This window comes from Cryptomeria japonica, chromosome 3, assembly GCF_030272615.1.
Source record: "Cryptomeria japonica chromosome 3, Sugi_1.0, whole genome shotgun sequence".
Lineage (NCBI taxonomy): Eukaryota > Viridiplantae > Streptophyta > Pinopsida > Cupressales > Cupressaceae > Cryptomeria > Cryptomeria japonica.
Genome location: NC_081407.1, coordinates 674,142,404 through 674,166,701, shown reverse-complemented (window position 1 = coordinate 674,166,701; position 24,298 = coordinate 674,142,404).

The following is a 24,298-nucleotide window of genomic DNA, read 5'->3' as shown; positions in this document are numbered from 1 at the left end:
TTTCACCATGGTACTTGCCCAGGGCGCCACCGAAGTGGTTTTCACCATTGGACGAAATTATTTCTCTTTACTTTTTTCAATTTTTTCAATGTTTTTTGTGTCACAAGGAGCCTGTTTGCTAGGTTTTCACCAAGTAACGATTTTTTTTGTTTTATAATTTTTTTGTATTTTTTGAAATTTTTGAATTTTTTTGTATTTTTGAAATTTTTGATTTTTTTTGTATTTTTGAAATTTTTGATTTTTTTTTGTATTTTTGAATTAGGATATTCCAAAGAGCTATGTGTATAACCTACGAAGGTGCATGTTGTTGATAAGATCCTCCAAAGGTTCACCTTTTGTAGTTGAGAGCTGATATGCACCAGATCCATATGCTGCTATGATGATGTAAGGACCAAGCCAGTTTGGTTCGAACTTGCCCTTCTTCTCTCTGTCTTCCTAATTTTTGGGGTTTTCTCTAATAACCAAATCACCTACCTCAAATGTGCAAGGCTTGACCTTGTGATTGTAGCTGCGATTCAGTCATTGTTGGTAAGCCTTGAGATGATTAAAAGCAGTTTGTCTTCGTTCATCCAGTAGTTCAAGCTCTTGTAAGCGAGAGACCCTATAGTCTTCATCACTAATGATGTTTTGCAAAGAGACTCGTAAAGAGGGTAGCTCTACCTCAATAGGCAAGATGGCTTCAGCGCCGTAGACAAGTGAATAAGGTGTAGCTCCTGTAGGTGTGCGGACACTTGTGCGGTAGGCCCAAAGTGCAGGATTAAGTTGGATATGCCAATTATGGCCAGCATCATCGACTGTCTTCTTTAGGATTTTAAGGATTGTTTTATTAGACGCCTCAGCTTGACCATTACCTTAGGAGTAATATGGTGTGGAGAAATGATGGGAAATATGGAAGCGATCACAAAGTTCACGAACATCCTAATTTTTGAAGGGACGCCCGTTATCAGTGATAATGGAAACAGGAATACCGTATCGACAAATGATATAGTTGAGGATGAATGTAGCAATCTGTTTTCCTCTGACTTGTGTGAGAGGCACGGCTTCAATCCATTTTGTAAAATACTCTATGGCAGTGATAATGAATTTATGACCATTGGAAGAAGGAGGGTGAATCTTGCCTATGAGATCGAGTCCCCACTAACAAAAGGGCCAAGGAGACGCAATTGGTTGAAGTTCTTGTGCTGGCACGTGTATGAGGTCTCCATGAATTTGACATTGCTTACATTTCTTGACAAACTGATATGAATCTTTTTCCATAATGGGCCAGTAATATCCAGTCCTGATGAGTTTCTTGGCTAAGGTAGGACCACTAGTATGTGAACCACATATCCCTTCATGTACTTCACGTAACGCAATCTGAGCTTCATCTCTTTCTAAACATCTGAGAAGAGTGCCATCTAGACCTCGCCAGTATAGGATATCAGCTAAAATGACATATCGAGACGATTGGCGAATGAAAGTGCGACGTTGGTTATTTGATAGATCAGGAGGTAGGGTATTGTCACGAAGGTATGTGAAGATGGAACCATATAATTGGGACTCGAGACCGACAACACATATCATCTCAGTAGGCATGATCTCATATGAAGGAACCAAAAGGTTATCCACCAAGAACTCATAGCTGGTCTCATTTGGAGGTAGATCAATCAGTGAAGCAATTGTAGCCATGGCATCTGCGGCGCGATTCTGCTCTCTTGGTATTTGCTCAAAGTCTATCTTTGTGAAGTGTTGTTTCAGGTCATCCACCATTTGTTTGTAAGGCATTAATTTTTCATCTTTTGTTTGGTAATCATTAGTTGCTTGATGGATTACAAGTTGAGAGTCCCCAAAAACACGAAGTTCTTGGATCTTCCACTGAAATGCGATCCGTAATCCTATTGTTAATGCCTCATATTCCGCTATATTGTTAGTGCAAGGAAATGATAAGCAGTATGATTTTGGTATAGAATCCCCTTGAGGAGTTATAAAGAGGATGCCAGCTCCTGCCCCATGTTGTGTGTATGATCCGTCAAAGTACAGTTGCCATGGCTTTGCATGTGACATTGTTAAAATGGATTCATCTGAAAATTCTGAACTTAGAGGAACATCATCTATCATGGGAGTGTCTACTAATTGATCTGCGATGGCTTGTCCTTTTATTGCTTTTCTGTCCACATACTCAATGTCGAATTCACTCAGGATCATTACCCATTTGGTCAGTCGCCCAGTAAGTGTTGCTTTATTGAGAAGATATTTCAATGGATTGATCCTTGCAACTAACTTAGTCTTATGAGTGAGCATGTAATGTCATAATTTCTGCGAAGCAAAGACCACGGCGAGACATGCACGCTCAATTGGTGTGTAGTTTAGCTCATATCCCACCAATGTGCGACTGATATAGTATACTGCTTTTTCTTTGCCCTCAGCAATTTGTTGTGCTAAGAGTGCCCCCAGTGCTGTTGGAGTAGCTGATATATATAGTAACAGAGGTTGATCTGGAACCGGCGGCATCAGAACTGGCGAATTTAGAAGATAATCTTTGAGCGTCTAGAAAGCCTGTTGACAGTTATCATCCCATTTGAATTTGATGTTTTTATGTAGCAGGTGTTGAAAAGGATTACACTTATCTATAAGTTGTGCTATGAATCTTTGTATGGACTGGAGTCTTCCTTGTAAAGACCGAAGTTGACTAATATTTCTTAGTGGTTGCATCTCCAAGATGGCTTTGACTTTTGTTGGATTAGCTTTGATTCCCCTTTTGGATACAATGAATCCTAGAAGCTTCCCAGAGGTTACTCCAAAGACACATTTCTTGGGGTTTAATCTTACTTCGTATTTTTCCAACCGATGAAAGATGACTGAAAGTATGTCCAAATGTGTATTTCTGTCAATTGATTTGCCCAAGAGGTCATCGACATAATCTTCCATGGTGACGTGCATGAGATCATGAAAGATAGTAGTCATGGCTCTTTGATATGTAGCGCTTGCATTTTTTAGCCCAAAGGGCATGACATTCCAGCAAAAAGTTCCCCAAGGACAAGTGAATGATGTTTTGTGTTGATCCTCGGGCACGATCCCTATTTGATTATAACTAGAGAATCCATCCATTAATGATAACATTTCATGACCTGCTGTGAGATCAACAATCAAGTCGATATTCGGTAATGGGAAGTCATCCTTTGGACAAGCTTTGTTAATGTCTCTGAAATCTATACAATTTCTGATGTTGCGATCTGGTTTACTAACAGGCACCAAGTTAGAGATCCATTCAGGATAATCAATTGGGCGTATGAATCCGACATCCAATAATTTCTCAAGTTCTGCTTTGACTAGTAATGCCACCTGTGGATGCATTTTTCTTAATTTCTGTTTCACTGGCTTTGCCCCCAGTTTGACTGTCAAATGATGCATTACCAAATCCGGATCCAATCCAGGCATATCAGCGTATGACCAGGCAAAGTTGATTTGTCGTTCTTTGAAGAAACTTATGAATTTTGACCTTTCTGACTCTGTCAACGATTGAGCCAGGAATATGTTGTGTGGAACCTCTTCTGTACCAATGTTTGTTTTGATAGTCTCCTCTACCAACATGGATGACTTTTCCTCATATGATGCTAGGAGAATGTCAAGCCTTCCATCTTCGGATGCCTTAGAGAGGTTTTCGCCCTCAGATACATCCTTTCTTTTTACTTTTTTGGGGTCAGACAGCGCCACAGTGTGGTTTTCACCATAAGACCCTTGGTTTGTTCTTATTTTCACATTTTTGCGACTGGAAGGTCTGACACCCTCACCAAAATATGCCACACTATTGAGTTCTATATTGTATCCCGCCTTATGGTCCCCAAGAGGAAGATCATCTCGTATGCCAAGATAGTCAATAAAAGCTTCATCATTTTGGAATGTGTCAAATTGTGCAGGTCCTTCATGATCCCAGTCAATGAGTTGGTGGTGAACAAGGGGAAGGCCTTTAACGTCTTCGAAGTTAGTGGGGCTAAGAGTGAAGATGCAGTTATATTCGGGTATGTCAAGGTAATTATCGAGGTCATCGATGGCACTCTCCTCATCAGTCTCAATCACGAACGAATCCAAATTATCATCACTAGTAGCGCATTCTGAGACAGGTGTCTTATTCCTATGTGATTTCAACCTAGAACCTTGAGACAAGGACTGTGTGGAATCCTCATGGGTTGTTTCTTGACCGACTCTAAACTTGTTATAAAATTCCTCTTCTTTTGTGGGTTCATCTAGCTCTCTGAATATCTCGGTAAGCTCGTAGTCACTGGAAGACTTGTCTGAACCCCATTCCCATTCATTGGAATCTGTGGAATAGCGATCCTCTTGTTGAATTTTGGCAGCTTTGATTTGTAAGGCTTCTTCTGTCCTTTGGGTGTGGACCTTGGAAGTTAAGAAACCAAGTCCTTTCAAGCGTTCCTTTTTGAAAGTCAATTCAGGTTGTAAAGGTTCATTGATGCCTTCCTTTCGTAACCCAAGAGGGCTTTTTCCATCATACCCGAATTTTTGTAGAATTTTGAAGCCTTTTCCATATTTCTCACATGGTAGACTGATGTGATCTTGTGTGTCATCTTCAATGTCTTTGTAAACCATTTTGTATAGATCTTCCTCTTCCAGTTCACCCCATCTTTGAAAGGTAGTAGGGTCCCATTTGAGTATCATGATGGATACTTGCTTGTTAGGATGTGGTCTTCCATATTCTTTTGGGGAACTCATAACTTGTCGTAGGTACATGGTCTGATTTAAAGTGTATTCCCCCATGCCTTTGTCTTGAAACTTGTCTTTAAGCTCACCTTGTTTTGATGTCGAAGGTTTTAATGACTCAGGATCAATGTATGCTGAGGAAGGAAAAGCTTCACGATTACTGGGAATGATGGTCTCAGTCTTTGATCTCAGGTTATTGCAGTATATGAACGGATTAGGATCACCGTTAACTGTTACTTCCACTCCATTATGAGGAAACTTAATGCATTGGTGATATGTGGATGGGACTGCTCTCATTTCATGAATCTAAGGGTGTCCTAGCAATATGTTATAAGTGAGATCTAGATCCAAGACTTGACAAACCACATCCTTTGTAACTGGCCCAACTCTGAGAGGTAAAATGATTGTGCCCCTGGATGAACGTTCTTCATCATCATATGCCTTGATGGTGATTTGATTTGTAGAATTCATAGCCTTATCAGAATATCCCAATTGTTTAATAGTGCTTAATGTACAAATGTTTAGACCTGCTCCTCCATCTATCAGGACTCATTTTATTCGATGTTTGTGTATGAAGGCTTCAACATGTAGCGGTGCATTATGTGGCTGACTTACGGAGGCGTCATCGGCTTCTGTGAATGTAAGTGAATGTGGAACGGAAAGGTATCCCACCATGGCTTGAAACTGGTCCACGTTTAGATCAGTAGGAACGACAGTATCTCTCAAGATTTTGTCAAGAATGGCTTTATGAGCGGGGGATATGCGTAATAGCTAAAGGATGGAGATGAGCGCAGGTGTCTTCTCTAACTGTTCTACAAGGTCATACTCAGGTTTGGTTAATGAGGAAGTGATGTTCTTGGCTGGAGCACCCTGCAAAGTGATTTTACCTCGACGGGTTGTAACATGACATTCAGAGGTAGATTCGGAAGAAGATCCAACACCTTTTAGGACAATCCTGGGTCTCCGGGTAGAATTCTCAAACGTTTTGTCCTTGATGATAATGGTAGAGACATAGTTGTCCATCGAGATGTGATTGATGGTTGAATCATAATTATAGGTTGCTCTAGTATAGTTGGTGTAGTCACACAAATCTGTCTAGCTTAATTAAATAAATATTCGCTATTTATTTGATTAAAAATCCACTAGCCACTAGTTAATTAAATTAATATTTAATTAATTCATCCCCAAACATTCTTCTATTAATTAAATAAATTATTCAATTTATTTTAATTCATTCATTAAATCAAATTCCAATCAATTAAATAAATAAAATCTATTTATTTAATTAAATCCCCCTATTCCTCTTTTAAATAAATTAAATAAAACATTTATTTAAATCATTATCCCCCCCCACTTGCATTTTCCTACAAATGCAACTTGCACACATTTATTGAAATAAATGAATTTTTATTTTAATAAAATCCTATTTTCCCTCACCCACCAAATCCACTTGCAAAATCTAATCCCCTTCTAGATTCTTCTAACCTCTTCCTAATTAGCCTAATCCATCCCCTAATTATTGTCACATTCCTAAGCAAAATGGAGTCACTTCTCAAAGACTTCAAAAGTCTTTGAAAAGCATTTAATGCTTTGTGTGTTCAACAAATTAACCCCCAAAGTCTTCAAAAACCACTAATGGCTCTTACATGACCATTTATGGCTTTTACATAACCATTTATGGTTATTTCAAACTTGTCTCCCCAAAATATTTATTGTTTTGACCATATTTATCCATTTCACATTTGCACAAGAGTTTATCCATTGGATAAAAGATTTATTCTTTGAATAAAGAGTTTATTCATTCAACCAACCTTGACTTTAACTTCCAAAGTCATGTCAAGCATTTAATGCTTATTCTCTCTCCTCTCAACCTATCTCACATTGACACTTGTCATCCTGGGATTGGGTTGAAAGCCCTCACATGGATTTGAAATCATTCAATCCTGACCCTTGTTGAGATTGCTCAATCTCAACCATCCATTGCTCCATTTTTCCTATAAATAGAGCCCATTTCTTCATAATCCAGATCCTGAAAACTTGTATGCATTTAAGCTATAGGCATTTTAAGAGAGCATTTTATTATAATTAACTAATATCTTGTCATTTTGGATAAAATCAATCATTTTAGTATCAATAGCTTAATATTAGCTTCTTTATTTACATTTAGAGCAATACTACAATCTCAATCTTCCATAAGCATCCATAGTGCAAAAAGCTGCTGAGAGCTACACTATTTTGGAACTTGGAGAGGAGAGGAACAAGGGAGAAAGAGCTAAGAACATGTTAGGAGGTATTTGGAGATGCCTCATCATATTTGCTTCTTTAGTTAAATATGCTTTCATGTTTTTAGTGTCTCTCTTGGTATGCCTATTTAAATTAGTCTTTGATTAAATAACACTAGCGACTTTCTTGTGTGTCTTGTGTTGTTTGTCTCTTAGACTAACCTTGTCTACTTTGCAGGGCATCATTTGGTGAACCCGACGTGAATCGAAGCACCAAAAATATCATTTTTTTTAAAAAACTAACATGTCTGAATGTTGAAAGTGTCACACAGGTTGCGCTTTGGCGCTATTGAACACGTTCCAGCGCTACCGACACTTATTCTTTTAGCGCTATTGTTTTTACAATAGCGCTATTGTCCAAATTTCAGCGCTTTTGGACTTGTTTTGGCGCGTTTGTCGTTATTTTGGTGCTATTGCAATCTTTCAGCGCTTTTGTGTTAAATAGTGCCTCTGTTCAAACATAGACTAGCGCTATTGTAACAAAATGTCGTAAAAATCACCTTGTAACCAAAAAAGTGGAAATTTTAGGCTTGTGGAAGCCCCCCCTTGGACATCGATTTTACTAACACATTGTTGTTTGTGCAGGTTAAAACTCACCATTAAAAAACACAAATTTTCCTTTGGTGCATTAAAACTTGAACACAAACAAAATTTCATTGCTTTCTAGTTAGGATCACTTGTCTTTTGGTGCTTAAAATCAACAAACAAATTTGATTTCCTTGCATCAAATTAAAAAGATTTACAATCCACACTTCCAATTTTGGTGCACATAAAATACACAATCCATTTGTTTTGATTTTTGCAAACAAATTTTACTTCAAGAAAACGTGTTTTTTGTTAAGTTGACCAGGATTTCCAAATTCTAGATTACAAAACACATTGCCTTTGAAGTTAAAAAGAACACCATGGTTGTTGGAGCAACATCTCCAAATAGTTAGATCACATTGCAATGGTGGATTAAAAAGAACAAGTGTCTTTCGTACTTGGCACACTTGTGCAAAAAGTCAGTCGAGCGGTCCTACCTCTAACACACACTATCCTCTCCCTTGGCTTTCGTGGTCCTAGGTGCAAGAGAAAAGTGTTAGTAACACTCAAATTTTATCTTTTTAAGAGAGGCCTGCCAAGGGATTGATACTCTTAGGAACGACCTCGAGCGGTAAATCCTTCGAGCCGCTATAGAAATCAGGTGAGAGCAAAAGTTGTAGCCTTGGGTATAGTTGTTCCTACAGTGTAACTGGACGAAAGGACAAATGGGCCCCACCACCAGTTACAAGGCTCTTAAGTGAGTCACTGCAGAATGAACCTATGTCCAAAAACATCGAACATGACTAAACACCTTTAAGTAGTATCCCACCCGTTCTATTGATTGAGGATATTTATGATATAATTTAGTGCAAGAGCATAGATGGTTTTTCTCCCAAGATACTCACCATACATATTTCCTTGAGTAGAAACATAGCTTTTTGAAAAGTCACTTGTGGCTTGATAAAAGTGGTGACTCCCCCATCATAGGGATCATCTATTTGTTATGCTTGTGCAAGACTTAGTATATCACATCCTTACCTGCCACAGCGGGATTCATAAGGTATGTAGTACCAAAGTCGAAGAAATATCAAGATGTGGGCTAAATTTATCACAACTAGCCATTTGACCTTAGGGATAAAAAGTGTTTGAAGTGTCTTCGTTTTAAAGACCAAGTGCAAATTGAGCCGACTTCAGGCTTTGGAAATACACCTTAAAATACATCTAAAGGAAGGGTCATATACAAGTCCAAGGATTGGGTTGATCTAGACCCATACTCATTTGTGCCTTTGAGGCAACATTCTTGTGTTTGTGTGCTTGCTTTGTTTTCTTGTCAAAGAAACATCAAAAGAAAATCACTCCCAAAAACAAAGTATTCATCCAACCAAACATTTCTCAAAACAACCAAACACACCAAAAACAAAGTGCAAACAACAAAAGTATCAAAAATTTATGACCATTCTTCACATCTTGTGAAAGAAGAAGTGTCATCAGAATATCAACTTGAAAGGAAGACCATTAAGCTCAAAGGCTTTGATCAAAAGGAGGAAATTCTTCTATATCAATAGACAAATCTTTGTCTCCCATAGAATTTTTCTACGTCACATGCGCCTCTACCTTCAAGGCAAAACAAACGAATTTGATTTAGAATCATTGAACTGCAGAGCTTTTATGCAATATAGAGCTCTGAGTTATCACAAAAACCAAGGAGGTAAGATTAATCCCAACTTTTTCCCAAACATTTGCATCACATACAACACAGCTCAAGAAGTGCCACCAACGCCTGAAAGGGAAGAGGTAGAATTTGTTCCATTTGTGACACAAAGTTTTTATTGAAGTTGAAAACATTTCATCCATCATCTTATTCATCCATCATCACTTCATCATCAATCTGTTCCAACTCTCAAAACATTAAGAGGTTCTTGCTCCAAGTTCTCTTTTTAGATATTGCTTGAATCAAACACTTCACATCACTTTTTAGATTGTTTCTACATCTAGGATAAGTTCATCCTAAGAAACACATCTGCGTAGGTTAAAACTAGTTCATGAGTGAATCCTCTCATTACTAGGTAGTTAAATCTATAACACATCTCATATTTCTCTACACCTTATCACATCAAAATCTTATCAAACAAGCAAGCAATTCAAAGAAGGAATTTCGGTTACATCTATCTTAAAAGTGCTAGAGATCCACATGCAACACAATTCACCAATCATCAATCTCTCATTTCATCAAAAACTCATCATCATTTTCACTCAACTTCAACAAAGACTCATAAACAAAATGGCTCAAACCCGATCACAGTCAAGGCAACGAGAAATAGAAATAGAAGAAGAAGAAGAGGAAAATCTCAATGAATTTCAAGAAGCACTTGGAGGAAATGCAAATGACGAAAACCCAAGTACTCCCACTCTTGCAACAATAGAAAGGGCCCAGCATAACCCTCTCTTTAACAGACTTTTTGATGAAATACTCAGGAACAATGCGGATGCTCACTTTTTAAAGCTCGCTCAAGAAGGAGCAAAACTCCCCTCTGACTTTGATCTTGCCCAATTAAGACAAGCATCCAAAAGACAAAGTCACCATGAAGAGGAAAGAGGTAGAGATTCCATCAGATATAACATTCCTCGAGGTAACCCACCACCTCCTCCTCCAACTAAAATGGAGATGTTGCGGCAACAAGTCGAGAATCTCGCCCAACAACTTCATAGTGGTGTCAAAACTAACCAATTCTCACTTAATGACATCTGTCTCTATCCTTTTGATAGGAATCTTTATATGCCACCCTTTCCCCGAGGATTCGAAACACCCAAATTTGAAAAATATAGAGGAAAGGGAGATCCCCGTGATCATGTCAGAGAATTTCATTCTGCTTGTCTTGAAGTGGCATATGAAGACACTTACCTAATGTGCCTTTTTCCCCAAAGCTTGGGAGGAACAACCACATCATGGTTTTCCCGACTACCAGGTGGCATTAGAACATTTGAGGAACTCATCCAGAAGTTCCTAGCTCATTATTCTCATAACATTGAACACGACATTACCATGGCTGATCTGTGCAAGACTAAACAAAAACCAGGTGAACTATTCTCAGTATTCCTGCAACGATGGCGTCAAATGTCTAGCAGACGTTCTCTTCGGTTACCTGAACGAGAACTAGTTGAAATATTCATTTCCAACTTAAACGAAGAAATGGAATTTCACCTGGATGTCAAAGACACAGACTCTTTTAATGATATGATCACCAAGGGTTTGAAATGTGAAAGGGCACTTATCAAGAAAGGACTCATTAAAATCTTTAATGAACCAAAATATGGTCCTTGCCTGCGCTTCAATAGCGATAAACCAAGCTTCTGGAATAAAAACAAGAATATCGTCAACGATGGGGTTGTGGATGCCCGGACTATCCAAAATGCTCAACCTGTGGTTCGGTTTGCAGGACAAAATCCTCCACCTTAGAATAACACAAATGGTCCTTCCAATCAAGGTCGCATCACATCTCATGATGAACCAAGACCTCGACAGCAAAAATAGAAATGCACATACACTCCCTTAGGGGAACCCATTGAAACAGTATTGCGACAACTCATTTTTCAAAATTTGGTCACTCTACCTAAACTATCAAACTATGAGCCTCAGGTCAAACCAGCATGGTGGAGAGATACTGAACACTGTGAATTCCATCAAGGAAGAGGACACAAGACAAGTAATTGTCACCGATTAAAATATCTTATTCAGGATCTTATTGACAGAGGAGAAATTGAAATTGAAGGACATGACCCAAAAACAACCAATAATGATCATCTGATGTTCAAAAATCCACTTCCATCACAAGATCAAAGGGGTCCTTCTACTTCTAGGCGAGGCACTGATACCACTAATTATACATAGGCTACGTATAATTACACTGCAAATCATCTGTATGATGCCAGTGAACAAGTTGCAACCATAACCTTCAAAAATCCCAACTCAAATTGCAATGTTGTTACATGTCGCAGTAAGGTTACCATAAAGGCAGCTCCACAAGGCACCACCTCCATCCCAAAGCAGTACAATCTTGTGGAACAATTAGATAAAACGCCTGCGCTTATATCTGTAAAGCGGAAAAATCGCGATCGAACCCTAGTTGCTCTCCCCTCTTCCAACTCCAAGGAGAGAGAAGGGAGAGTCACTCTAGGGTTGATGGTTTTCACTTAGGGGAGAGACTTTACATTCAAAAGAGGGGTTGGAACCCACAAGATCCAATCCCACACAATGCAAGATTGGATGCTAAATGAGTTTCAAGGGTTAAGAAAGCAAGGCTACCCTCTTTTGTAAAGAATGTTGATAGAAGAATTAAGCTAGGCATGCATAGAAAGTGACAAAGATTCGCTTATAAACTGAGATAGGGATATAGGATGAAGCTGCGGACCTGGAATTAGTAGTAAAATGTCGATACGGTGCTGTCCTGCAAATTTGAGCAAAAGTTGACGGGACGATGGCGCCCGACGTGCACACGGTCCTCCGAAAAATCCGCGAAACGAAGGGGGATCTGTTCGTCTCTGCACAAGGATTCCAGATCTTCAATTTCAGCCGCGTACCTGCAACCTACACACAGAAAAGCGAAGACGATTGGGGGTTTAGGGATTAGGGGTTTGCCTTTAGGTCAAACCCCGGTTTTGGAATTAACCAAGAAATGAGAAATGTTGTAAATGTAATGTAAAACAAGTACTAATACCTTGTTGTAAGGATGTTTGTATCCTTATGTGCGAAGGTATAGATGTTGTTGTTTGTTGTATGTTGTATGTTGTAGCATGTAATGTGTTGTAAGTGATCTCCTCTTGAATGGTTGAATCCTTGTCTTGAATGCAACACTTAGCCTTGAATGGAGACTTGGAATGATCAATTGCTTGAAAGAATGCTTGAATGCTTGAATGCTTGAGTATAGTTTCCACGCTTTTTCCATCATATCGAAGGAAAGAGGAAAATGTAGTTTATATACTTGTCAATTAGGGCTGATAGACTGATTTTCCCGACCTTAGGCCGACCATGAAATGATAATTTCCAATTTGCAAACATAAAGACCCGAAGTCCAAAAGAGACCGGGCCCAAAATAGGACCCAGGCACCAGGGCGCTAGGCGCCATGGTCCTGGGGGACCAGGGCGCTGGGTGCCCTGGTCCCACCTCCCGGGACAGCAGGGTGCAAAGGAGGTTCAGGCCAGGGTGCAAGAAAATGCAGTTTTTGGTGTCATAAACAGGTTTCGGGGTCTCCATTCAGGTTGCGTGTTGCGTCGCCATCGTGAAGACCAAAATGCAGTCAAAATTGCAAGTGTCGCAATTTTAGGATGCTACATTTAGCCCCCACTTTAGCGGGAGTATAAGCGTACGCTCATACTTTCGGTAAAGTACAAGGAAACAACATTGAAAAACTTTCACCACGTCAAGGAGGTAAGATACACCAAGCCCCCAGTGGACTAAGGATCTTACGAATTCGATTGACAAAGTAAAACGGAAGATCAAGAGGGAGAACCATGACTGTCAGTAGTAAGGTTCCCTCACTATGAGTCATGCAAGAAAGATATCAAAAATTTCAAGGCAAAGCTAAATTTGTCAAGAAATTTTTAAGTATCTTGAAAAGATATGAACGGGATGTATGCCCCCCTACGTTAAAGCGATTGCACACGCCTCACCAGGGGTGATTGCTTTAAGGTAGTGATACATATAAGAAATGAGAAAGGAGCACGTTATCGCAAGGATTTAGCCCCCAAGTGTGAGATAAGCCCAAGGATAATAGACACAAAACACAAAGCACAAGGTGACTTCGCTTTCCTCGGGGTCAGTATGCTGTATGATAATTCATGTATATCATATGTATGTATGCATAATTGTTCTTCATTCCCCAATCAAGGAAGGTCACCTAGAAGAAGGGAACACATGTGTCTTGTGACTCAACATGAGAGAGATCGAGAGATCTCAATGCTTTGCATCGTCCTCAAGTAGACAACACTAAGGACAACAAATAGAAGAATGAGAATAACATATAGAAGAAGTAACAAAAGAGAGGGGGAGAGAATCTGCTATGCTAATGAAACTAGTCTAGCACGTCATCTACCCCCCGATCTTGCTGATCAATGTTTCAGGAAGGTAGGGAACACGCTAGAGGAGGAACATCCAACACAGCAGATGGAGCTATCACAAGATCCAAACAAGGGCTATGTTCATATCCCAAGCCACGGTGTTCTTGTCTAGGAGCTAAGATAAGTGCTTTAGAAAATTCATTAGATAAATGGTTATCAATATCAACAAGTTCATATTCACTATCAGAAGCAAGAGAAGTAACATGTTCATCATGAATAACATTTTCATCTATATCATCATCAAGATTTATAAAAATAGGATCTTTAACTCGCACAGGATCAAGACCATCATGCATCTTATGTTTAGGAGATTTCGGCTCAATCGTCGGCTGAGGAGAAAATGGAATAATGCTTGTTGAAGGTGTTTTTGGAGATTGCAAAGTTTGAGAAGCAGCTGCTTGAGCTCTAAGACGACGCTTTCATCAGCGTTCACGTGCAGAACGATTTCATCTAGTCTTAGTAGGAAGTGGAGAAGATTGAGGAGGAGAAATGTTCTCATCCTTATCACTTGGGTGTTTAGGTTGTGGTCTCTTAGGTTGAATAATAGGAGAAGAGGAAGGTCTCTTCTCTCCATAAGAGGAAGGAGGAGGAACTGCTCCATATAAGGGAGGAATATTTGGTTTAGGAAGGAGACCAAGTCCATCATGACGAGGAGGTATAGGTCTACTCTTAGGAGGTTTATTAGATATAGACATAGTCACATCCATAGGAATAGGTTGGGAATCTTCTTGAGGAAAGACATTAGTTTTATCTTTCAAAGGAAGAACTTCCTTCTCAAGAATGATAGGAATGTCAAGTTTGGGTGTTCTAGGTTCACTTAGAGATAGGATCATATCTTTTTTCCACGTTTGATAAGATTTGAAAAGATGATCACTTCGCGGAGGAAGAGATTGGAATTGTTTAGGCCAAAAATAATCAATAGGAACGCTAGAAGTTCTTTCAGCTGGTTTAAAGAGACTATGATTAACAGTAATAAATTTCACCATTATGGGGAAATTTCAAACACTTATGAATAGGAGAAGCAATAGCTTTCATGGAAGATAGCCAAGGATAGCCAAGCTTCACACGAAATTGTTCGGATGAAGGAATAATAGCAAAGTCCACATCAAGGGATTTGTTATGGACCTCTATAGGTAATGTAATACAACCAATTGCAGGAGAAGAAAATGCATCAAATAATTTCACAACCACATTTGTTTCATCATAGATCACTTGATTCAATTGCAAAGTAAAAAGGAATTCTTCAGTAATGACATTAACCATACAAGAAGGATCAATAAGCACTCCACGGCAAGGTGTATTTTTGACTTTTGCAACTATATATAAAGGACCATCAGGTGCCCTGATAGTTTCACTGGAATCAAATGTGATGGAAGGTTCTTTAGGGATTTTCTGCTGCTCTACAAAGTTAATCACATTCGGAGTCATAAACACAAGATCATCAGGTGAGACAGAGGAATCAGTAGTATCAATCGCATTAGAGGTATGAGAAGGTAATGGATCAGTGAAAATCTGAAGATTTTGGTTAGGAGGAGCTACAGATGTATTGCCTTTATCATTCACTCCAGAAACAGAGATAGTATTATTATCAATCAAATCTTGAATTTTACCCTTTAAAGCAAAACATTTTTCAGTATCATGCCCAGGTTGACGATGAAATTGACAAAAAGATTTGTGATCAAAATAAGGTGAATTAATCTTTGCAGGATCAATTTGCCTTATAGGAGGAAGAGTAAGCACATTTTGTTCCAATAACTTATTCATAATACCATGCAATGATTCATTCAAAGGAGTAAACTTTCTTTCTTTCTTGAAAAACTTAGAAATAGGAGACACACCTGATGCTGCATTCACATTGTTGTTGATGATGTTTTCATTGAATTTAATGGACTCTCTGTTCGGTTTAAACTTCCCAAATGGTTGTTGACTACTATCACCCTTATCACTCGGAGCCATAGGATGTGATTGTTCCATTTGACTCACAGTCAGTTGATAATTGTGAAGAGTTGCGCACAACTGTTGGAAAGAAGTAAACTCGGAAAATAGGAGTTTTTCTCTAATGTCTTTTTGTAAATTAGAAATAAAGATTCTTTGAATATCATTGTCAGGCACTGGAAAGGAAATTTGAGCATACAAATGCTTATATCTACCAATGAAATCAGTCACTTTTTCTTTAACACCTTATTTACAATGCATTAAATCAATCAAAGTAACTTTAGGACTTATATTGTTTTGAAATTGTTGAATGAAAGCATTTGCAAGTTGTTCGAAAGAAGTAATAGAATAGGAAGGCAACGAGCAATACCATTGTAGGGCTTTGTCTCTTAATGTTCTAGTAAACAGTTTTGCAAGCAACCTTTGGTCATAAGCAAAATCAGTACATATTGTTTGAAATGTCTTAACATGTGTTAGAGGATCACCCTTACCATTATAAAGCTCCAAATGCAGGATTTCAACATGTTTAGGGGGGATAGCTCGAACAATGTCAAGAGAAACTGGGCTCGCAACATCAAATGTGGGCACACTAAACTTAGATTGATTCATAGAGGCAATTTGTTGTTGTAAAGAAGAGACAGTTTGTGCAAGATTATTAATGGTCGCTTCAGTCGAAGAGTTCATATTAGACATGTTAGATTGTGATGGAGGTGTTATGTTATTGAAAGAAGGTAGAGAGTAAGGTGGTGGGACACTATGATAGTTAGTCATAGGAGATGATTGAAAAGGAGGAACACTACAAGGAGGAATGGAATGGTTGAATGAATTGCCCCCTTGTGTCACGTTCATTTGTGGAGATATAATAGGAACACTTACTGAAGGAATGAATGAAGAAGTTGGATTGAATGAAGGAAGAGGGTTGATTGAAGAAGAGGGATTGTCCCCATGACTGGTGATCATAGGAGGAATGTCTTGTATTGAAGTAGTCATTATGTTTGATGTAAAAGTAGGTATACTAGCAATAGAAGTCATCAAAGGAATAGAATGATTGTCTTGAGTAGGAGGTTGTGTATAACCCAAAGTTTCAGCACAACTCTTCATAGGCATCACATTTGAATCCACAATGTATGCAATACCACGCAAAATATCAATTCCATTCTTATCACTTTGAAGCATACGTTTTAGACCCTCAATTAAAGGAAGAGCTTGACTATCAGGGTATTCTTGAGACATCCACTGCCGAAAATCATCAAATTGGTTATCCAATTTTGAAAGTTGTTCTACAGAAACCTCATGGAGAGCTTCTTCATCATTAAGAGGATTAGAGGAATTACCCATGTCCTCATTAAAAAGACCATTCAAATTAGGTTCCATCTCCTCAGTAATTAAACCTTGGAAGGACTTAATTCTAAGGCTTCGTCTAACGGGAATAGTGTAAGTAGGACTTATTGTTGTAAAACTCATGCACTAAAGAAAGAGAGAAGATTTTGAATTTTAGAGGTAGCAAATTTCAGTAAAGCCAGCCAATCTTCCAGATTTAAGCTATTAAATACAATCAGGACAATCTCCCGAAATTTCGGAAAAAATGTCCGGGACCGTGGTGCACGGGGTGCACACGGTCCTCGCAACTTTTTTCGAAATTTGCAGGGATGAAAGTTATGATGATTTTATAGCTAACCTAAAAAAATTGAGTGATTTTACGATCTGTAGATAGGCCAAATTAAAGTTGCAATTTCAAAATTGAACCCTACCAAGATTGTCGAAAAATGCAAAATTTGAATTTTGAAAAAGAGAGGGAAACTGAAATTTTTAATTCTATGATTTTAGAGGGAATACCAAAAGCAATGTAAGTTTTGAAATTTGAAAATTGACTCAATTTCACGCAAAATTCAATTTTGAAAGCGGAAATCAAAGTTGTTGTAATTAAGCACTTAATTTCAAAAGTCACAAATTGCAAAAATTTGAATAAAGCATTGAAATTTCGAATGAATGCTAACACACTTTTCAGATTTAGGACTGTAAGAAACACAATTTTGACACAAATTTCAATTTCAACAATTTTTGAATGATTAGAAGCCTCAATCCAAGCAATCGCTAGACCAACTTTGACTGTAATTTTGAAGGTGCTATAATTGATAAAATCATCCAAAATTCTGGATTTTAGCAGAAAAATACAGTAAGATCTAGCTCCCGAAATTTCGGAAAAAATGTCGGGGATGATGGCGCTCGGGGTGCACACGGTCCTCGCAACTTTTTTCCAAATTTTCAGGGATGAAAGATATTGTGATTTTATGCCGGAATCCAAAGTTACAGCCGATTTGGAAATGTTTTGATCAGTGAAATTGTCGGTCAAAGGTTGAATCAAGAGGGTTTCAAAAATTAGGGTTTTGACACTTAACCACTTAATTTTCAAAATTAAAGCACAAATATGAATTGATAATTTGTAATAGAAGGGCAGATCTGAAACAAGCATTAACAATTAAACATTTCACAAGTTTAATTACTTAAAAAGAAAATTTAGGGTTTTTATGCAATTAACCTCTAAAATTTTGCAAAAGATCAAACATGGAAATGTAATCAAGGAATCCAATTTTTAGATCTAACTATGAATAATCAGAAAGGATGTTCACGTCGGGTTCACCAAAATGTAAAGCGGAAAAATCGCGATCGAACCCTAGTTGCTCTCCCCTCTTCCAACTCCAAGGAGAGAGAAGGGAGAGTCACTCTAGGGTTGATGGTTTTCACTTAGGGGAGAGACTTTACATTCAAAAGAGGGGTTGGAACCCACAAGATTCAATCCCACACAATGCAAGATTGGATGCTAAATGAGTTTCAAGGGTTAAGAAAGCAAGGCTACCCTCTTTTGTAAAGAATGTTGATAGAAGAATTAAGCTAGGCATGCATAGAAAGTGACAAAGATTCGCTTATAAACTGAGATAGGGATATAGGATGAAGCTGCGGACCTGGAATTAGTAGTAAAATGTCGATACAGCACTGTCCTGCAAATTTGAGCAAAAGTTGACGGGACGATGGCGCCCGGCGTGCACACGGTCCTCCGAAAAATCCGCGAAACGAAGGGGGATCTGTTCTTCTCTGCACAAGGATTCCAGATCTTCAATTTCAGCCGCGTACCTGCAACCTACACACAGAAAAGCGAAGACAATTGGGGGGTTAGGGATTAGGGGTTTGCCTTTAGGTCAAACCCCAGTTTTGGAATTAACCAAGAAATGAGAAATGTTGTAAATGTAATGTAAAACAAGTACTAATACCTTGTTGTAAGGATGTTTGTATCCTTATGTGCGAAGGTATAGATGTTGTTGTTTGTTGTATGTTGTATGTTGTAGCATGTAATGTGTTGTAAGTGATCTCCTCTTGAATGGTTGAATCCTTGTCTTGAATGCAACACTTAGCCTTGAATGGAGACTTGGAATGATCAATTGCTTGAAAGAATGCTTGAATGCTTGAATGCTTGAGTATAGTTTCCACGCTTTTTCCATCATATCGAACGAAAGAGGAAAATGTAGTTTATATACTTGTCAATTAGGGCTGATAGACTGATTTTCCCGACCTTAGGCCGACCAGGAAATGATAATTTCCAATTTGCAAACATAAAGACCCGAAGTCCAAAAGAGACCGGGCCCAAAATAGGACCCAGGGACCAGGGCGCTGGGTGCCATGGTCCTGGGGGACCAGGGCACTGGGCGCCCTGGTCCTGAAGGACCAGGGCGCTCTGGTCCCACCTCCCGGGACAACAAGGTGCAAAGGAGGTTCAGGCCAGGGTGCAAGAAAATGCAGTTTTTGGTGTCATAAACAGGTTTCGGGGTCTCCATTCAGGTTGCGTGTTGTGTTGCCATCGTGAAGACCAAAATGCAGTCAAAATTGCAAGTGTCACAATTTTAGGATGCTACAATATCCATTTTAGAGCTATTTTGCCTATCGCCCTCTCATAAAACTATCTTGGATCAAGCACTCCAAGAGGCGTCAGTCCCTGCAAATTTGAATACAAACCAATTTCAAGCCATGGTTGGAAGTCTAAAGTCATCACCTTGTCTCACTTTTTCTGAAAGTGACAACTCTTCCTTCCAGCAACCTCATAACGCTTCACTACACATTGAAGGCTTTATCAACCAGCATAGGATCAAGCGAGTCTTGATCGATAATGGAGCAGGCCTGAATATTTGTACACTACAGTTGGTCACAGCATTGGGATATGCGGTAGAATCAGTGGATCCTCATAAGAAGATCACAATCAAAGCCTATGATGATGCAGAGCGTTCATCCAAAGGAGCTATGGTACTACCAATCTGAGTGGGCCCTGTGGTAAAGCACATCATCTGTCAGGTTATGGACCTTCCTCTGCCATATAATCTATTGTTAGGAAGACCTTGGATACATGCCATGCAAGCCGTTCCATCTACTTACCATCAATGTATCAAGTTCCCACATAACGGTGTAGAGATCACAATCCTGGGTGATGCAAATCCCTTTGCGTACTACCATAATATCAGCCATCAACCAAAGATTACCGTTCCTAATAATAGAGAAGCCATTTCCTCCACATCATATATAAGTCCTGCCTCTCTTACCAGTTCGAACACCACTATACCCAAGCAAGAAAAGCTTAAGATAAAGATAACAGAGGAAGGTCCTGGGGAATACAACTTGAGTCAACTCTTTTGTGTGGGACAAATGCCCATTTCTCCTAGAACACATGGTAAACCACAGCAGTTACTCCAACAACCACTGATCATGCCAACATGTGCTTTGACACCTTTCATCCCTGGAAAGAGTCAAGAAGAAGAAACCCAAGATGAGGACTTAGCAGAATGGATCTATAAAGATCCCATCACCACTGATATACCAAAAGTTAAACTTCCTACAGAGCAGTATGGAAAAGGTCTCCTCATTATGCAAAGAATGGGGTATGATGGTTAGAGTGCTTTAGGATATTGCAAATAAGGACGACATAAACCTCTACTGCCGGAATTAAAGCCCAAAGGTAATACAGGCCTAGGCTTTGAAAAAGAAATTTTTCCTAAATTAAAATTCAAAGGAAAACCCAACAAACCATTATGTCAGCCTATTGCAAAGAGGACACCTTTCATTATCAAAGCAGCCTCAAGCACCATCACAACTGCCCCATCGAGGCTCAGAATCCCAACACAACCATCACCAATGCCACTCATCCCACCAAACAAACTCGTAATCCCATCAGCAGCACCATTAGCAGCAGCAACTGTATCAGAACCCGCAGTAGCATCTATGGCACCAGCAGTATCAATAGAAGCCCTAGAGTCAATATTACCGATACTCCCTATACCATATTCTTTTACCCCCATCAATCTTCCTGCAGCACCAATCACTACAAAGGTACATCAACCAATCACACCTGTAGTATTTAACTCAAAAGACATCCCAGTATGGTAAAGTAATTGGATGCTGGAAAGTGACTCAGAGACCGACTCACATGAGTGGGAATTTGATTCTGTACAGCTTAACACTTTAGATGAGGAAGACACATCACCGCCTCCACCACACAAAGACATCCCTATTTATGGAGAAGCACATATAAAGACCACTTGGGTTCCTAAACTGGAAACATCTTCCACAGACCCTACATCTCATCCTACGCCTAATTCTGATAGCGAGAGTACCATCAACGACCTTCACCATAACATCTTAACCCTCACTGATACATCTAACACACTTAACCTAATCGATGAAGTAATGCCCATTATCCACCCTGAACTCATCGAATGGAACCAACCAAATCCCCCATGTCTTGACTTCTTCCAAAATGATGAGGCCATCATTGACTTTTTGGAATTAAGGGATAACCTACCAAGCGGGGATCACAAAGCTGGATTCACCATAGAACTTAATAGCGCAGCATACTTTGGGGGGGATGCCAAACCTTTCAGTTGCAAAAATATAACAATAAAACATGGATCTTCCAGTGAAAACCACACTGTGGCACTGTTTGATCCGACAAAAGTAAAAAGAAAGAGCGTATCCAACGGTGAAAACCTCTCTGAGGCGCCTGAGGATGAAGGGTTTGACATTCTCCCTGCTAATGCACAACAGGAACGATCAACGATTCTCATCGAGGAAACCAAAGAATACAATGTGGGGACTCCTGAAAATCCTCACCTCATACATCTGGCATCTCTTCTCACTCCAGAGGAACAACCTAAGTTTATAGAGTTCTTCCAGAAGCGTCAGATCAACTTTGCATGGTCATATGCAGACATGCCTGGACTTGATCCTGATTTAGTCATGCATCACCTTACCATCGCAGAAGCTTCGTAAAATGCATCCTCAAATTGCAGTACTAGTCAAAACAGAACTCAAGAAACTCCTAGATGTTGGTTTCATTAGACCAATTGATTATGCAGAATGGATCTCCAATATTGTACCTATCGGCAAACCAAAAGGGGGCATCCGCATTTTTACTGACTTCAGAGATCTGAATAAGGCATGTCCTAAGGATGACTTCCCCCTACCAAATATCGACATCATAGTGGATCTGACAGCAGGACATGCCATGCTTTCACCTATGGATGGCTTTTCAGGATACAATCAGATAAAGATCGCACCAGAAGATCAACATAAGATAGCCTTCACCTGTCCATGGGGCACATATTGCTGGAATGTAATGCCTTTCGATCTCAAGAATGCAGGAGTAACCTATCAAAGAGCAATGACCACCATCTTCCATGACATGATGCATACTATGATGGAAGATTATGTGGATGACTTACTAGCAAAATCACTCACCAGAGAAGGGCATCTCCACATCTTAGATAAAATCTTTGATAGACTGGAACAATACCATGTTCGACTCAACCCAAAGAAATGTGTCTTTGGAGTAACCTCTAGGAAACTTCTAGGATACATTGTCTCAAGCAAAGGCATTGAGGTCAATCCAGCAAAGGTTAAGGCAATCATGGACATGCCACCACCAAAGAATATCAGTCAGATAAGGACATTACTAGGACGGCTTCAATCCATCCGAAGATTCATTGCACAATTGGCTGATAAGTGTCATCCTTTTACACACCTGCTACATAAGAACATCCGCTTTCAGTGGGATGCCTGATGCCAACAAGCATTTCAGACGCTTAAAGACTATCTCATGAATCCACCATTGCTGATGCCACCAGATCCAAGTAGACTGTTGTTACTCTATATCTCAGCGACAAGTACAGCATTGGGTGTACTACTGGCACAACATAATGCAGAAGGAAAAGAGTGTGTTGTATACTACATCTCTCGCACACTGGTTGGCTATGAACTCAATTACACACCTATTGAGCGAGCTTGCCTAGCAATAATCCTGGCAGCCACTAAACTGAGGCACTATCTGTTAACACACAAGGTACAACTCATTGCAAAGATTGATCCACTCAAGTATTTACTCAGCAAAGCAGCATTGACAGGCCGCTTGGCCAAATGGGTAATGATTCCAAGTGAATTTGACATCGAGTATGTAGACCATAAAGCTATCAAAGGGCAGGTTATTGCAAATCAGTTGGCTTATACACCTCTCATAGGCGATCATCCTCTCATTTCCAAATTTCCAGACGAAGAGATATTCATGATCACAACAACACAACCATGGAAACTATACTTTGATGGTTCATACACTAGGCATGGCTTGGGGGCAGGCATTCTATTTATCACACCCCAAGGTGACAGCATCCCAAAGTCTTACGGGCTCACATTTCCATGCACCAACAACATCGCAGAGTATGAGGCCTTGATCACAGGACTCAGGTTAGCCGTACAATGGAAATTACAAGAACTACAAGTATATGGCGACTCCCAACTGGTCATTCGACAAGCAACCGATGAATATCAGACCAAAGATGATAAAATCATGCCATATAAGCAAATGGTGGACACTCTAAAGACATCATTTACTACTATCACTTTTGAGCAGATACCAAGAGATCAGAATCGAGCTACTGACGCCATGGCTACCATCTCATCTCTACTAGATCTTCCACAGAATTCAATACGCTACGAGTTCTTGGTAGAACAGCTTTGGATCCCCGCTTATGATATCCCCGAATCCAAAATGATATGTCGCCTTGTCAGTTCTGAATCCCCATGGTACGGTGAATTCTACACCTATCTCCGTGATCACACCCTTCCTCCCAACCAATCGAATAACCAACATAAAACCTTCATTCGCCAAACTGCTCGATATACCATTATTGCCGAAACCTTATACCGCCGCAGTCTTGATGGTACTCTCCTTCGATGTCTGGAACAAGATGAGATAACAAAGGCTTTGGAAGAAGTCCATGAGGGAATTTGTGGGACTCATTCAAGTGGTCCATCACTCGCCAAGAAACTCCTACGCAATGGATACTATTGGCCATCTATGGAAAAGGACTCCTACTACTTTGTCAGGAAGTGCAAGAAATGCCAAGTTCATGGCGACCTGATACATGCACCAGCACAGGAACTGCAACTAATCACAACACCATGGCCTTTTTGTCAATGGGGCCTTGACCTTGTGGGTAAAATCCATCCATCTTCATCCAATGGCCATAAATTCATTATTACCGCCACCGAATATTTCACAAAGTGGATCGAAGCTGTTCCACTTACCCAAGTCACCGACAAGCAGATCGCCTCATTCATCCTCAACTACATCATCTGCCGGTATGGTGTGCCCATGTCCATCATCACAGATAACGATCTTCTTTTCAAAAATCAGGATGTCCGTGAACTTTGT